Source organism: Peromyscus eremicus, chromosome 3 (assembly GCF_949786415.1).
Source record: "Peromyscus eremicus chromosome 3, PerEre_H2_v1, whole genome shotgun sequence".
Lineage (NCBI taxonomy): Eukaryota > Metazoa > Chordata > Mammalia > Rodentia > Cricetidae > Peromyscus > Peromyscus eremicus.
The window spans coordinates 64,319,368-64,333,692 of record NC_081418.1 but is presented as its reverse complement, the minus strand read 5'-3'; the positions used below and the strand labels follow the sequence as shown (position 1 = coordinate 64,333,692).

Here is a 14,325-nt window from a genome sequence, read left to right as displayed (position 1 = left end):
CCTTTTGGAGACATTTCTTATTTAAATCATCACAATGTTTTCAACTTCCAATGGGCTTATTGCCACCTAACTCCCACTGTAAGTGGAGGAGCCTCCGTAGTTTTATGGCGTAGTTGAAAGAGGATTCTTTGGCTCTTCCAGTGTTGGTAGAGCCCCTGTGTATGAGAACCAAATCCTCCAGCACCACACAGCATGCATGTGTGGTCATTGGTTCTAGACATGCTTAGAAGTCTCAGTATTTGTTCTCCTGGCTTCAGTACATTGCCCTCCTCCAGGTAACACCACAGAGAGGAACATAGATGCAACATCAAGAATATCCTGGAGGGAGCTGTCTGTGAGGATGAAGAGAGGGAGGGTGGGAATGTTTCTGCCTCAGATTAACTCTCAGACATTACCACATGTCCTCTGGAATATGAAGGAACTTTTAAATATCTCACTGGCTTGTAACTCCAGGACCGTGGGATTGAGTATTGCTAGTCATAGTTTGGTGAGGCAAAAGTATTTCCCTTAATTAGATAAAGATGTCTCAATAGTCCGGACAAGGTCATTTTGTGATGGATCTAATCTGAGAAGGTGACCCCAAAAGATAGGAGTGATCAGACAGAAAGAAATCAGGACTGGTGCCTGATTGCTCCCTTGAGAGCTTCTCATCTATTCGAGGTCTTTAATGAATCCACAAAAATGCTTCTGAAGATTCAACTGGCATTTAATGCAAACCATAACTCTCCATGGTGGTTTGATCGTGGAACAGTTTAGGAGTACAATTTCAAAACTTTGGGACATTTTCTAATTATGTTTTTTTCATTGGCTTACAGTTTAACTCCACTGTAGTTATTGAATGTTGTCAACATAATTTAAAGCCTCTGAAAATTTTTGAAAGCTTCCTATAAGACTAACATAGAATGTATTTGATAATGTCCACTGTTAACATAATGCATTGGCTCTCTCGGGTTAGTATCTAACTATACCCTTTATGATCTTTGAATTGTCCCCCTTTCTGTGATTCTTACATGTAGTCATTATTATTAACATCATATAGCTGTTGGATTTTTATAATTTATTCAGTATAACAGTCTTCTAGGGATTCGATGGTCTGGCTCATTTTTATCGTATAGGATTACTGATGGAGTTGGGTTTTAAACCACCACCTTTTGCTCCCTGCTGTTTGCTTTGTAACTTGTTCATTTATTCTTTGTCCATGCATTCATTCTTCCTAGTCTTTTTCCTATTAATCACATATTTTTATGGTTTTATTGCTTTATGTAGTTATTAGGTGTTTGGTTATAAATGTTTGTATTATATTCTCTTAGCATTTCTCTGGAGAGCATGTGATTCACTTAGTACAGTACGTCCACCTTATGTTGTTGTCATGTATTTTATTTAAACATATTATAATTCTCATAAGACATTGTTGTGGCTGTTGGAACATGAAGCAACCAAGTTACATATTTGCCCACTCTTCGTATTTTTTTCAGTGTTCTTTCTTTCTTTTAGTTACATGTTAAACTCCTAAGTTAACTAGCTTATTTAAAAACTTTGTTTTGGGCTTAGGATTCTGGGTGTTTTGGTTTAAGACTGAGCAAGCTTACAGCTTTGGGTGTCTAGTGAATCATGGTGGGACAGTGTACCCAGAGCAATCCACTTCTTTTTTTTTTTAGGTAAATAAAGCTGATTTATTACAGCCCCAGCATCAGTCTGTATAAACTCGACTTCTGAGGTGCTTGGAGGAGCTGCTAGCTGCATCAGAACATCATGCCTTCCAGTCCGTCCTCCATGAACTTCTTATAAAGTGCCACAACTTGGCCACAAATGCCTCCAAGTGACACACGGCTTTGCTGTGTCGATGTTCATAGTAGGCTGCCATGTGCGACTCTTCCCTTCAGCTGCCCATCACAGTTCTGTAAGAGCTCTGAGAGCAGGCCCTCCGTTATTATCTCAGGAGGACAGTGAGGTAGAAGCTCGTAGCGCCTGCCTCGGACTTCAAGGAGCCTTTGTGGAGTCTGCTGACTGACAATAGCATTTGCAGTCTCCCTCAGATACACCTCCCAGTCTGTCTCAGGGGTTTCTTGGTCTTCTGTAAAAGGGCATTGCTGTACTCTGCAAGCTTCACACGTAAGTAAGGCTTTCCTGGGGTTTCTGCAGGACTTCTGCCAGCCTGTGAGCCAGTTTCGAAGGAAGAGCCAGACCCTCCTTGCAGACAGTGGATAATACACTGCAAATATCTTCAATGCTGGGAGCAGGCACACGAACTGCCGGGCACCTACTGCATAGACGTGGAATTACAGCACGAGATCAGCCTGCAGGTGGACATGCACTCTCCATGGTTCTGCACAAGTCACGCTGAGCATCCTTTGTGAGTTTGCCCACCTCTGTCAATAACACCACTTTGAGGCTCTGTGTGAGCTGCTTTCAGGCTGCTGTGACTGTGCCACTGTCTGCAGCATCTCCTGAGTTACGACCCGGTGGCTGTTTCCCGCATCACTGGGATTAACTTCAAGGTGGTAGTTACTGGCAACGGTGCTGATTTCAGTGTTTTTGTTTTTGTTTTTTCAGATGGAGTTGTGATAGTTTGATGCTCAGTTCTCAATTTTTCCACCCTGACACCATGAAATTCTCATAGGATACACGTAATTCTTGTCTTTTTCCAGCACCTGATGGACCATATACTAGAAGGTGAGGGAAGTCACCACACTGCACCAGGTTGTGCAGCTGCGCCGCAGGTTCCTTGTGATCGTCCAGCCGGGCAAGGGAGCACGGCCGGTACTTATCCACCCAGAGGCTCATGGCAGCTGGAGTTCCACCCACGCGCCCGCCACCTAGACAGAAGACGAGTTTTCCCCACGAGCGCCAAACTGTGCGTCCGCAATCCACTTCTATCACAGGCCAGGAAGCAAAGTGAGAGAGAGCCAGTACCTTTCCCCGAGCCATTTTGAGAGCATGCCCCCAGTGACCTAAAGACCACAGAATACACTACCTCCCAAGGGTTCCCAGCGCTTCCTAACAGCAAGACCCTGTAGACCAGTCTTTAACACATTGGACCTTTGCAGGTCACTGAACATGCAGCACATGTGAACACACATGGTCAGCTTTTATGTGATCAGTTCCCTCCATATGTAAATTTTCCTCTAATTGTTCCAGTATTGCACCTTGGTGAATTGCTTTCTGGTTGTCTCAAACTTCCTTTTGCCTTCCTTCTAATGACATGGTAAGTAAGTGTAGGACTGTAGGTTGACAGTTTTTATTCCCTCACTGTGAGATGTTATACCATGATCTTTTGACCTCCCTAGTTATCCTAGTTAGCTGTTGGTATGGCTGTTGCTTCTTGGAAGTTAATAAGTGTTTCCCCCAGAAGCTCCCTAAGTTTTCTCATAATCTTCAATTCTAGAAGCTTCACAAAAATATTTTTTGTTTGTTTGTTTACGCCACCTAGAATGCGCCAAGGTTCTTGAATCTGCGGAACAATTTCTTATCAAGTTTTGGACAGATCTTATTCATTGTTTCTCCAAAAACTGCTTTTGCTCCTGCCTGTTTCCCCTCTTTTTCTTAGGTCCCAGTTAAACACAGGCGACCTCTCTTTGTTCCACAGAGCTCTTACCCTTTGTTTCAAACCTTCTTTCCAACTGTGCGTGCGTCGTGTGTTTTCTGTTGTCTTGTCTTAGAGTGTAACCACCATCTCCTCGCCTCTGCCCAGCCTGTTGTTAAATGCATCCAGTGTGTTCTTAACCTCGAGTGCAGCGAGTGTTCGTTTGCTTCTCTGTTGCTGTGGTAACACACTGATGGAAAACAGCTTGGGCACAGAAGGGTTGATTTCACCTTGTACTGCCAGGTATGTTAGTGAGAGAAGCAGTAACTGAGGCAGAGACCACAGAGCAGTGCTGTTTCCTTGTTCTTGTCCAACTACCTTCTGAAGACCGTTGGTGAGGGCTTTGTTCCGTCTTACACCTTGCTTTTGGTCAACGTTCTCTCACAGCAACAGAGAACAAACTGGGACACCATCTTTGTCCCTTAGAAAATGCTCATGTGTCTTTTGCACACACTCAAATGTCAGCTCTGAGCCTGGCCTTTCGACCATTGTCGCTCCTTCTTCTGGTTCATTTAATACATTAACTAGTTACCTTAACGTCTGCCCTCTTCAATATCCAGATCACCCGTGGGTCTCCTTCCTTGTTTATCTTTTCTCTTGATTACGGTGAACAGTCATTCTTCCTGCTTCTCTCCATGTCTAATGGCTGTTTTTGGTGTATGCCAGAAATGCTCTGTGGGGGCACCGTGGAGGCTCCACCCGACGCATGTTCTGGAGAGGGTTTCCACAGTCCTCTTTGGAAAGGCAGAAGGGATGAGGGTTTGTCTCTGAGCAGAAGAGGCCTTGTGGCCAGAACTTTAGCTTTGGTAAGCCGTATACTGGCTCTTCTTACCTTTCTTTGTTCTCCAAACATAGCTCTCCTCGGCTCTGGATTCGGACCCGTGGGAGCTGTGTCTCCTCGGTGCTAAGGGGCTGTAAAGAACTTAGCACTGCACTTGGAGGTTCGGAGTTTGGCTCTTTACCTTCACATCCTTTGCCTCATCACAACTTCAAAATCTAGACGCTGGCCTAAGGGGTGCTCGGCTATTTGTCTGAATGGCGGGACTTGGTACGAATTTTTAGAACTAGTTAGAATTTTTCTCTTCAGCATCATGAAACCAGAAGGACTTTTGTTATGCCTTGTAGAATCCTGCAGCCAAATGTCCCAGCCTTCTTTGCATAGTCCCTGAACTCAGATGTCCCATGGGGAAAACCAGCTAAATTTAGCACAACTCAAGTTTCTAATTTCTCACACAAGCCCACATGACTGCCAAGTCTCGCTGGTTTCTTTTTCTCCAAAACGATTCCTTCTTTAAAAGAAAAGTCTAGTATTTTTGACATTCAAGCTCAGATTCATGAAATGTCCCCAAAGAAAAAGACACTAACGGAGCCATCATCCCTGCTCATTTTCTGAGATCGTTCTCGTGCTCGTTTGTAATTTACCTCACTCTGATTCTTACAACGGGGATTCTAGTCTCCCATCATCTACTACACTTTTTTTCGGAATCAGAAAGGCCACTAACATGGTTCTAACTTCAAAGAGTGAGGGGGCATGGCCTGCCACCAGTGTTTGGGTTCCAGGAGGGGTAAATCCACACTGTGGTCCAGACTTCGGCCTTCAGTTGCAGAGGCTCTGGGAAACTGAAACAGCGCCGCCATGGGAGCCGCTGCTTCCGTGTAAGGAGCAAGGCTGTTGGAAGGAAGGGGACCTTGGAATAAACTGTGCTTGTCGTCATGGCAACAGTCTGAGCGGTGCAGTGCCTGGAGCCCTCCATTCTCCTGGATGTGAATTTTCATATGATCCACAGGTGGAAAAGGAACGCTCCCCCAGTCTGTGGGTGCTCTTCAAACAAAATTAAATTTCATTCAGAAAATTAAATACAATTGCCCTCCAGGTTTCATAGAAGGAAATATATTTATTACATGGTTACTCCTAGTGGTATAGCCAAGTACTAGGATAATATCCATTCAGAACTGTGAGACTTTGAACCTGGACTTTTATACAGATAACTTCATTTTGCTTACAGTGTCTTTTTTCATATATATGTATGTGTGTGGGTGTAACACTTTCACTCTTCTGTCCCATTTTAGTCATTGCTATCATAGTATGGAGATTTATTATTTTATTCAATTATACTTATTTATGTACGTATTTTTTAAGAACAATATTAACATTTTAAACAAGAACCACACCTGTCGTTCCGTGACTTTTTAAGCTTTAGTTCTTCATTATATTTTGGTCAATTGAAGGATGTCTTTAATTCACTTCCTTTAGAAAGTATATTGGTATTTCATAAATATTTGAGTGCCTGACCACATCTCCAATTCTCTTTATGAATGAAAAGAACTCTCAGAATCATCCAATACATGTTTTGTTCCCAAAGTCCTAGAACAGAAAGCTGCTCTCTACCTGAGGGTATGTGGGGTTCCTGGGAGCTTTATAGAACACAGTGTTTATCCCTGGCCATTACAATGCTAGGACCCCCAAATATAGGAAGACCCTACCCTAGGTCAGTAAAATGGGACTTCTAGATAGGGGGCTTCCCAAACACACAGCTATTTGGGATGAGAAATCCTTGTTTGCCAACCACATTGTCAATTCCTATGTGAATTTTGTCTTTTATTGTCATCAATGTATGTATACATTCGCTATATATATATGTGTGTGTGTGTGTGTGTGTGTGTGTGTGTGTGTGTATACATGCATGTATGATGTATGTATGTATTTGTTTTTGAAACAGGGTCTTATGTATCCCAAGCTATTCTTGAATTCATGTGGTTGAGGCTGCCTTTGAACTCCTGATCCTCCTGCCTTTTACCTTCTGAGTACTGGGATTACAGGCATGGGATTGAACCAGGACTTAGCATGCTAGGCAAGCACCGACTGAGCTACATCCCTGCCTTCTCTGTTTATCTACCCATGTATTCTCTTCTTTCTCATCATCTCCCCTCTCTCTTACATTCTCTCCATGCTGGCTGACCTCTCTACTTCTCCCATTCTGACGATGGGGACAAGTCATTTGACGTTTTGTAAGACAGCTTTCTGAACGTCTTGCAGTTGATCTGGCAGTCTTTACACTCCTCCTATCTGCACAGGGTTCGGATTTCACAAAGGCACTGTCACCTTAGTCTTCAAACAAGATCTGTGTGGTCCCCAAGGTGAAGGATCCTCCAGAAGTACCCCTCCTTCTCTCCTTCTTTAGCATGCTTCCCAGTAAGTCTCATCATAAGCTAGCGTGAACCAAAGTAGAGAAGAAACTCTTATAAAACCCCTGTCAGGGAGCAATAAATCCCAGCCCTTCAGGACGTGCACTCCATCCACAGCCCCTGCGGGCTGACAGCTCCTTCGGAGGAATCGGGCCATTTTTACCTTGCCTCCTTTTTCTATGAAATGTTTGATGATCTGGGTCAGCAGGTCCCCTGAGCCTGTTCTATTTCCTAGTTTGGGCTTTGAAGTGGCTTTAGCCCAGGCACTTCACTTTCTGTGTCCAACCTGGCTAGGTGTCCTCGAATCCTGACCTCTTTCCTGTCCTCCAGACTTCCCTCTGTCTGCCCTCCTCTCCTGCAGGCCTCCTCCTTTAGTTCTCTCTCTCTCTCTCCTCTCTCTCTCTCTCTCTCTCTCTCTCTCTCTCTCTCTCTCTCTTTCTCTCTCTGTCTCTCTCTCACTTTCAGCCCGCCCCTCCTCCTGATTCTTTCTCTGACTCTCAGGCCCCTTCTCACCTCTGTAATTTGTGGAATAACCCCCCTTCTAACCTTTCTGGTCCCCGCTGTCACCTGCACAGAGGCATGTCTCTGTATTTGTAATTGTGTAATCATGTAATCTTATGAGTTGCTAGAAACAGAAACCACCTCTAACTGGTAACAAAAAAAGAAGAGGAACTTACTAGAGGCTGACAGAGATCTCTCACAGACCAAGAGTTAGATAATAATCCACAGAACTGGCTCAGGAGTCCAGCTGAGCTCAATGTCAATGCTTCCTAACTTGCCTGTTTTTGTCTTCTGGGTTTCAAGTCCCTGGATCCCCAGTGTGCTTAAAGATGCAGGGGTGTGCTACGTAAATGAGACTGCTTTTTGTAAGTCTATGTCTCCAAGACTGTCCCGGAGCTGCACATCACAGTGAACTCCAGCCCAGTCCTCCGACGTATCCTACACTAGATCCCTGGAACGGACTGCAGGAACGGCTACCGTCCTCATCTTCCCATTGACATCTGCTGCTCTTCACGGCCCCAGAGTGGCACACTGCAGGAAAGGCCGGTCCAGGTCCCCTGACTGTTCCAACACTAAACCTACAGAGTCGCTTGTTGACATTTCTACATGGCTGGAGCCATTAGTCCCTCGCCATCTTCCCCGCACACAGCATATCAAGTCACAATCCCACTAAAGCAAATCTGCATGCAAGTAAAAATAGAAAAACAACCAATCAGAAAAAACAAAACCCTCGGCAATAATTCTAATAATTCACAGGAATTTTCAGCTGGAATTTAGTTTCGAGCACAGTAAACAGAACTGTATACTTAGAGTAAGAATTGTCTATTCATCTCTCTCTCTCCTCATTGAAAACATTTTGTGGGACCAAGTGTTGTGGCACATGCCTTTAATCCCAGCACTTGGGTGGCAGAGGCAGGTGGATCTCTGAGTTTGAGGCCAGTCTGATCTATAGAGTGAATTCCAGGACAGCCAGGGCTACACAGAGAAAAAACAAAACACAAAAAAGAAAGAAAAAATCTTGTGGCACAGAGTCTGGGCTGATTTCTATTGAGGGCTACACACAAAAAGGTGACCAGTATCAACAAAGTCCTGACTTTGAATCTTGTGGTTTAACAGAAATCAGCGATGCCAACTGTCTGAGTGTGCTGACCGAGAGGTACCAGGGTCTATGATGACAGTTACTGGAAGTCAGCAGCGCGCCCTGCCCTCCCTCTCCCCAGGAACTGATGCTTGTGTTGAGGTCAGACCAGGAATGAAGGTGTCTGGAAGGGAAACAGCTTCTTCCAGACAGGCAGCAGACTGTGCGTGGGCTCAAAGGAGCCCTGGTGCGTTTGAGGAACTGTGAGTCCAGCTTTCGGGGCTCAAGTGTAGCCTTGAGAGGAGCAGGGAGGAGGCCATGGCACAGCAGGTGGGGCCCTCCAAGTGAGCAGGTGACAGACTTTGCTGGTTAATCACTGCCCAATCTTCAAGTGACAGTGTAAGATGCTCTTGTTCAGGATTTAAAATGATCTGCCTGGCGGCCGTGTAGAGACTGTTTGGGAAGTTGGATGAAATCTAGAAACAGCCACAGGAAATGTCCACCTAGCCATCCACTTGGCAGAAAGCCATCATTTTCTCGTCATTTCATGGCGATTTTCATTTTAAACCTGTCAGTCATCCTAGCTCAGAGGCTGTATGAATAAAAGCGCAACAACGTCAAGGCAGGGATTTGCCCCAGATAATGAAACCATGATGTCAAGTATGAATCAAGGATAACTCCTAGGTTTCTCACCCCAGCAAGTGCGCAATGTTGGGAGTGAGTGTGTAGCTGTGCCCTTTACCTCTCTCCCCGAGCAGGCTGTCCGGTGAGGAGGAGCTGTGGCGCTTTACCCTTGCCCCAGTTTCTAACTCAGTGTACGTGTTTAATAGATTCCCTCTACTACATCTCCATCAAAATGTGATCACCATTCCTTTTGCATCTTGTTTTTTTGTTTGTTTTGTTTTTAAGCCTATAAATATTCTATTTGGAGAACTGCAGGGAATACCAAATTTAGGCACTAAATCACCCGAAAGGTATCCCTCAGGGTTCTGGGGCATTGCATGACTCACTCTAACTCAGAACACATGGAGACTTTTTAACTGGGATTTTAAACCATGGCTATTGTTTCTGATGGAAGGAGAGCTGGAATCTGTCTGTATATCAGTTTCTGGGGAATGGAAAGGCGAATATGTTGGACTCAGAGCTTAGAAGGGACACACCAGGGGCCCGCATAGCACAGAGACAGAGCTTGTTAACATAGCCGTGTTGAGTGTGTGATTATTTCAACAGGAAACACGGCATGTGGTTCCAGGATTGCAAGCTCACAGCAGCATAAAATCTAATTTTCCTATAAGCGGTTAAGCAACTTATTTCTTTTCTTTTCCCTTCCCTCTTTTTACCCGGTTAGTGTTTTCAAGGCCAAGCACTGCTCATGGCGAGGAAACTTTAAAAAGCAGCATGGATGTTACTTCTCCTCTCCTGGAGTTGGGAGACAGACAATCCCATACATACAGTAGACACTGGGACAAATTCCTTGAAGAAAAAGGACAATATGCCAGGTAACAGCATGGTAGGCTAGGGTGGGCCTCCTTGAGGAAATGACAATTGAGCTGACACCTGGGATGCCCCCCCACCTCCAACGAGCTCCAGGAACCTTCAGTCAGCAGGAGTGGTGTGCACAGCGGAACCTGGAGAGGAAAGGGTGTGTGAGCACCTGGAAGAAGGGTGATCGGGATGCATGTGTAGGGAAAGGGGCCACAGAACAACACTGTACTGGAGAAACACTTGGAAGGCAGGCCGTTACTGGCCCTCTAGGTCTTAGAAGTAGTTCCAGAACTCAGACAATCACCATCGATTGAAGGGATTTGAATTGTAATGTAAAATTATTTAATTAAAATTATTTAATAATTACATAATTATTTACCACAAGATTGTCTCTACTATAAGGAGAGAAGTCTGGAACAGGTTCAGGGAGAATGAGGAGGAAGCTCTCAGGGTGTGTCAGTGGCGTGGATGTGGCATGGTCATGGGGGAAAAGAGAAGTTGGGTGGATTTCAGAACTGCGCTAATGGCTGGAAAAGGCAGAGTTGGTGTTGCATGGGGTGTGGTGGTGAGAGGGTGTATCCAGGGATAACCTGCAGGTCTCGGGCTGAACAATTAGGCAGACGTTAATACCATTCAGTGAGTGGGACAGGTCAGAGGAGAATCATGCTTTCGGGAAAGGGCCAGGAGATCCATTTGGATATGTGGAGAGTCCTGTGTGGTGGGCCGCATGGCTTTGGAGTTGAAAAAAGAAAAAAACAGTCAAATTAGATTAATAAGTGTGAAAGCAGTATGTATAAAGAACAGAAAACACTGAAGTCGCTGAAATTCACACGTTAATCTAAAGGGGGAAGAGAAGGGTCAGGGATAGAAGCCTGCAGACATCTGATATCAGAAAAGGAAGAGCCAGGAAAAGACACACTGAGCCAGGAGGAAAATCCCACAGGGGTGGTGTCATGAAAGTCAGAGAATATTTGATGGCAGGGGGTGTCCCAGTGGGTAAAGTGCCTGCCACCTAAGCAAGATGACTGAGTTCAGACCCTCAGGACCCGTGTAAAAGGTGGGGTGTGGTGGTGTGTACCTGTAACCCCAGTCTTGGGAGACAAGCATGGAGCCTGGAAGATTCCTGAAGCTCATTGGCTGGCCAGCCCAGCTGAATCCATCAGCTTGAGGCTCAGTAAGAGACCCGTCTCAGAAAATAAAGGTGGACGGGCTGGTGAGATGTCTCATTGGGTAAAAGGTGCTTGTGGCGAAGCTTGATGGTCTGAGTTCAGTACCTGGAATCCATTAACAGTAAAAGAGAATAAACTAGCTCCACAAAGTTATCTGATTTCCACACATGTGCCATGAGATGTGTAACTCACAACACACACATATATACACTAATAATATTTTTATTTTTAATTTTTTCATATATATGTACTGTATTTATACCATTTCCTCCCTCTTTCTCTTTCCTCCAACCCCTTCCACATACCCCTACTCCCTCTCAAATTCATGTCTTTTTACTTAATTATTATTTATTATTATTATGCATATATATGTATGTATAAGAATAAATGTATAACTATAGCCTGCTGAATCCATTTAGTATTATTCACATGTTTATGTTTTTAATGTTGACCACTTGACATTGGGTAACCAAACAAGGGCCTCACCGCTGGGGATGGCTAGTTCACCCTCTCTCAGTAGTTATAATTGCCTGTAGCTCTTCATCTTGCATGGGGCCCCCTGAGGTTCCCCCATCCACCATGGCATGTCAACTGGTATCACTGTTTAGGTCTTGTTTAGTTACAGTTACCATAGCTGTGATGAAACATCATGACCAAAGCAACTTGGGGAGGAAAAGGTTTATTTGGCTTACTCTACCACATCACTGATCATCATCACGGGAAGGACAGGAACTTAAACGATGCCAGAACCTGGAGGCAGGAGCTGAGGCAGAGGTCATGGCTTGCTCTCCAGGGCTTGCTCAGCCTGCTTTATTACAGAGTCCAGGACCCCCAGACCAGGAATATTCCCATACGGGGTCCTCCCCCATCCATCACTGATTAAGAAATTCATCTACATACAGGCTTGCCTACAGCCTGATCTTATGAAGGCATTTTCTCAATCGAGTTTCCCGCCTCTCAGATGACTATAGGTTGGGTCAAGTTGACATATTATAGCCAGGACAGCAGCTATAATAGAAAAAACTTTAAATAATAAAAGCGGAGAGAAATTGAGGGAAGATACGCAATATTGACCTCGGGCTTCGGCAGCTGCGCACACATGTACATTTACATCTACATGCATGTGTATGCATGAGAGAGAGAGAGAGAGAGAGAGAGAGAGAGAGAGAGAGAGAGAGAGAGAGAGAAGGTTGGGAGAAGAAAGTGTTTGCTAACTCTTGAACTGTGCTGAGTTCTCTATAAATTATGACACTGCAAAAGGCTCATTATTTGGCCACATGGAGATCACAGTGTTGGGAAAGAATAGTTGGAGGTAAGAAGGTATGGGGAGGGAAAGCAGTTTACTGCTACGGTACCTGAGAGCAGGAGGCGGAAGTGAAAGTAGAGTATGTACACAGTTTTCAACAAGAGTGATTACTGCCTGCTGCCCTGGGGCTGGCTTCATGCCAGCTTACCCCAAAATGCCACGCTCCCCTCCCCCTTTTCTTCTCCAGTCTTTTCCTCTGGGCAGCTGGAGATGTGCACCTTGCCTGCCCTGGGGTTTTTCTAAAGAAGAAAACTGACTGTGAAGGAATGTAAGGAAACAATGGTGAGGAGTTGGAGATATACCTCAGATCGTACAGTGTTTGCCTAATATTCCCACGGCCCAGCGTTTAATTCCCAGCACTGCAAAAAAAAAAAAAAAATGTAATTAATATGTGATGAGTCTTAAACACCAACAAGATGCCGGCCTGGTGTGGTGGCATGTGTTCGAAATTCCAGCAGTTTGGGAGGTGGAGGGAGAAGGTCAGGGGTTCAAAGTCATACGGGGGTGGGGAGGGACTGGATAGTTCAGTCAGTAAAGTTCTTGTCTTACAAGCATAAAGACCTGAGTTTGCTCCCAAGAACCCACATAAAAAATGCTGGTATGGTGGCATGCACTTGCAATTCCAGAGTTGGGGAGGTAGGTGGGTTCCTGGGACCCACTCAATAGCCAGCCTGGCCTACAATGGGCATCGCCAACCTAGTGATGGGCTCTGTCTCCAAAAATACAAAACAAAAACCAAAAGGCAGGCAGCAGATGGCAAGTCACCCTCTGGTGTCCACATGCATTTGCATACAGATCATGCAAACACTTGTGCCTGCGTGGGAGCGAACGGAGAGGCGCAGGCGCACAAGCACAGGACTGCTAAGCTTTCCGTTTCCAACAGGCTTAACTTAGCCAGCCCTCACTTTGGACTCCTGCATCTTACCTTCTACTCTGACTCTTTGCTTTGTGGCTAAAATGCCTGAGAAACTCATGTCTTCTTGGCGTTTGTGTCTATGCCACCCACCGCCAGGGGGGTTAAATGGAAAGGACAATAGAAGTTGACAGATCAATACTTTACCCTTTCATCCATTGGGGCAGATTTCATCAGTCTGATCAGAAGGAATGAGAATTGAGTGTCTGTAAAACGGAAGAAGAGTGTCTGTTTCTTGTTTTGCTGGCCACACCCCATTGCCCTGGGGTCTCTCCTAGGTGATCACCGGCCTACACACCAGCATTTGAGACACGGTAGAACACGACAGGAAGTAGAAGAGGGAAGGAATGCCTGGTACAGGCCGCCTCTGAGAAAGCGAGAGGAGCAGACTGGAGACTACCTGTTACAAGGAAGGAGGATATTTCCTCTGTGTGACACCGGGGCCCGGGTAGGATGAACTAGGGGCAGATCTGTTTGGAGTGTGGACCTTCACGTGTGAGAGGCTGCCTGTCTGCATTAGTTTGGGTTCAACCAGAGAGGGGGAAATATATATCACTTATTGAGTATTTGTATCTATATTTGTTCCTATAGGGAAATCTGTTGCAAGGCACCGGCTTATATGGTGGTGAGGGAAACTCCAGAACATATAGCACATGGGCAGGAAAGACAGACTGGAGTTCCAGGCATAGGGTGGAACTTCTCCAGACGTAATGTCTTCGTCAGAGACACTTGGTTCTATTCCTAAAGCCCTTCAACTGATGAGGTCTACCCAATCATCCACAGTCAACTGGTTGCAGATTTTAATCACACCTACTAAATGCCTACACAGCAACACCTTGGTTAGTGTGGACTGATTGTGCGTGCCATGGTCTAGCAAAGTTGATGCATCCCAAATTCATCACACTGTGAATTTTATGACTAGAGATGTCCTGCAATAGAAAAATATTCGATTTAATTAACTAATTAAAATAAAATAAATTTAAAGAAAAATGTTCAATGGCAGAGTGGTTTCTGTGTTGTCTTGTGTAACAGCTACTAACCATTTGTAGTTATTGAGTATGGCAAGCTGTACAACTAAGAAACTAAATTTTGGATTTTATTTCA

At 44.9% G+C, this 14,325-nt stretch overlaps 1 long non-coding RNA gene and 1 pseudogene across 4 annotated transcripts in view; both read right to left on the bottom strand.

Moving 5' to 3' along the window:
- Window positions 1-13,384, bottom strand: part of LOC131906925 (uncharacterized) — a 31,382-nt gene extending 17,998 nt beyond the window's left edge. The window contains exon 1 of one of the 4 annotated variants that reach the window (XR_009378235.1): window positions 13,369-13,384. This is a non-coding gene — a long non-coding RNA (uncharacterized LOC131906925). Of the gene's footprint in view, window positions 1-3,595; window positions 4,920-4,948; window positions 5,261-6,522; window positions 6,789-13,368 lie in introns of those variants that run through there. The other 3 variants (XR_009378237.1, XR_009378236.1, XR_009378234.1) reach the window with 3 other exon arrangements.
- Window positions 873-3,364, bottom strand: LOC131906924 (replication factor C subunit 3-like; annotated as a pseudogene).
- Window positions 13,385-14,325: the final 941 nt, after the last annotated feature.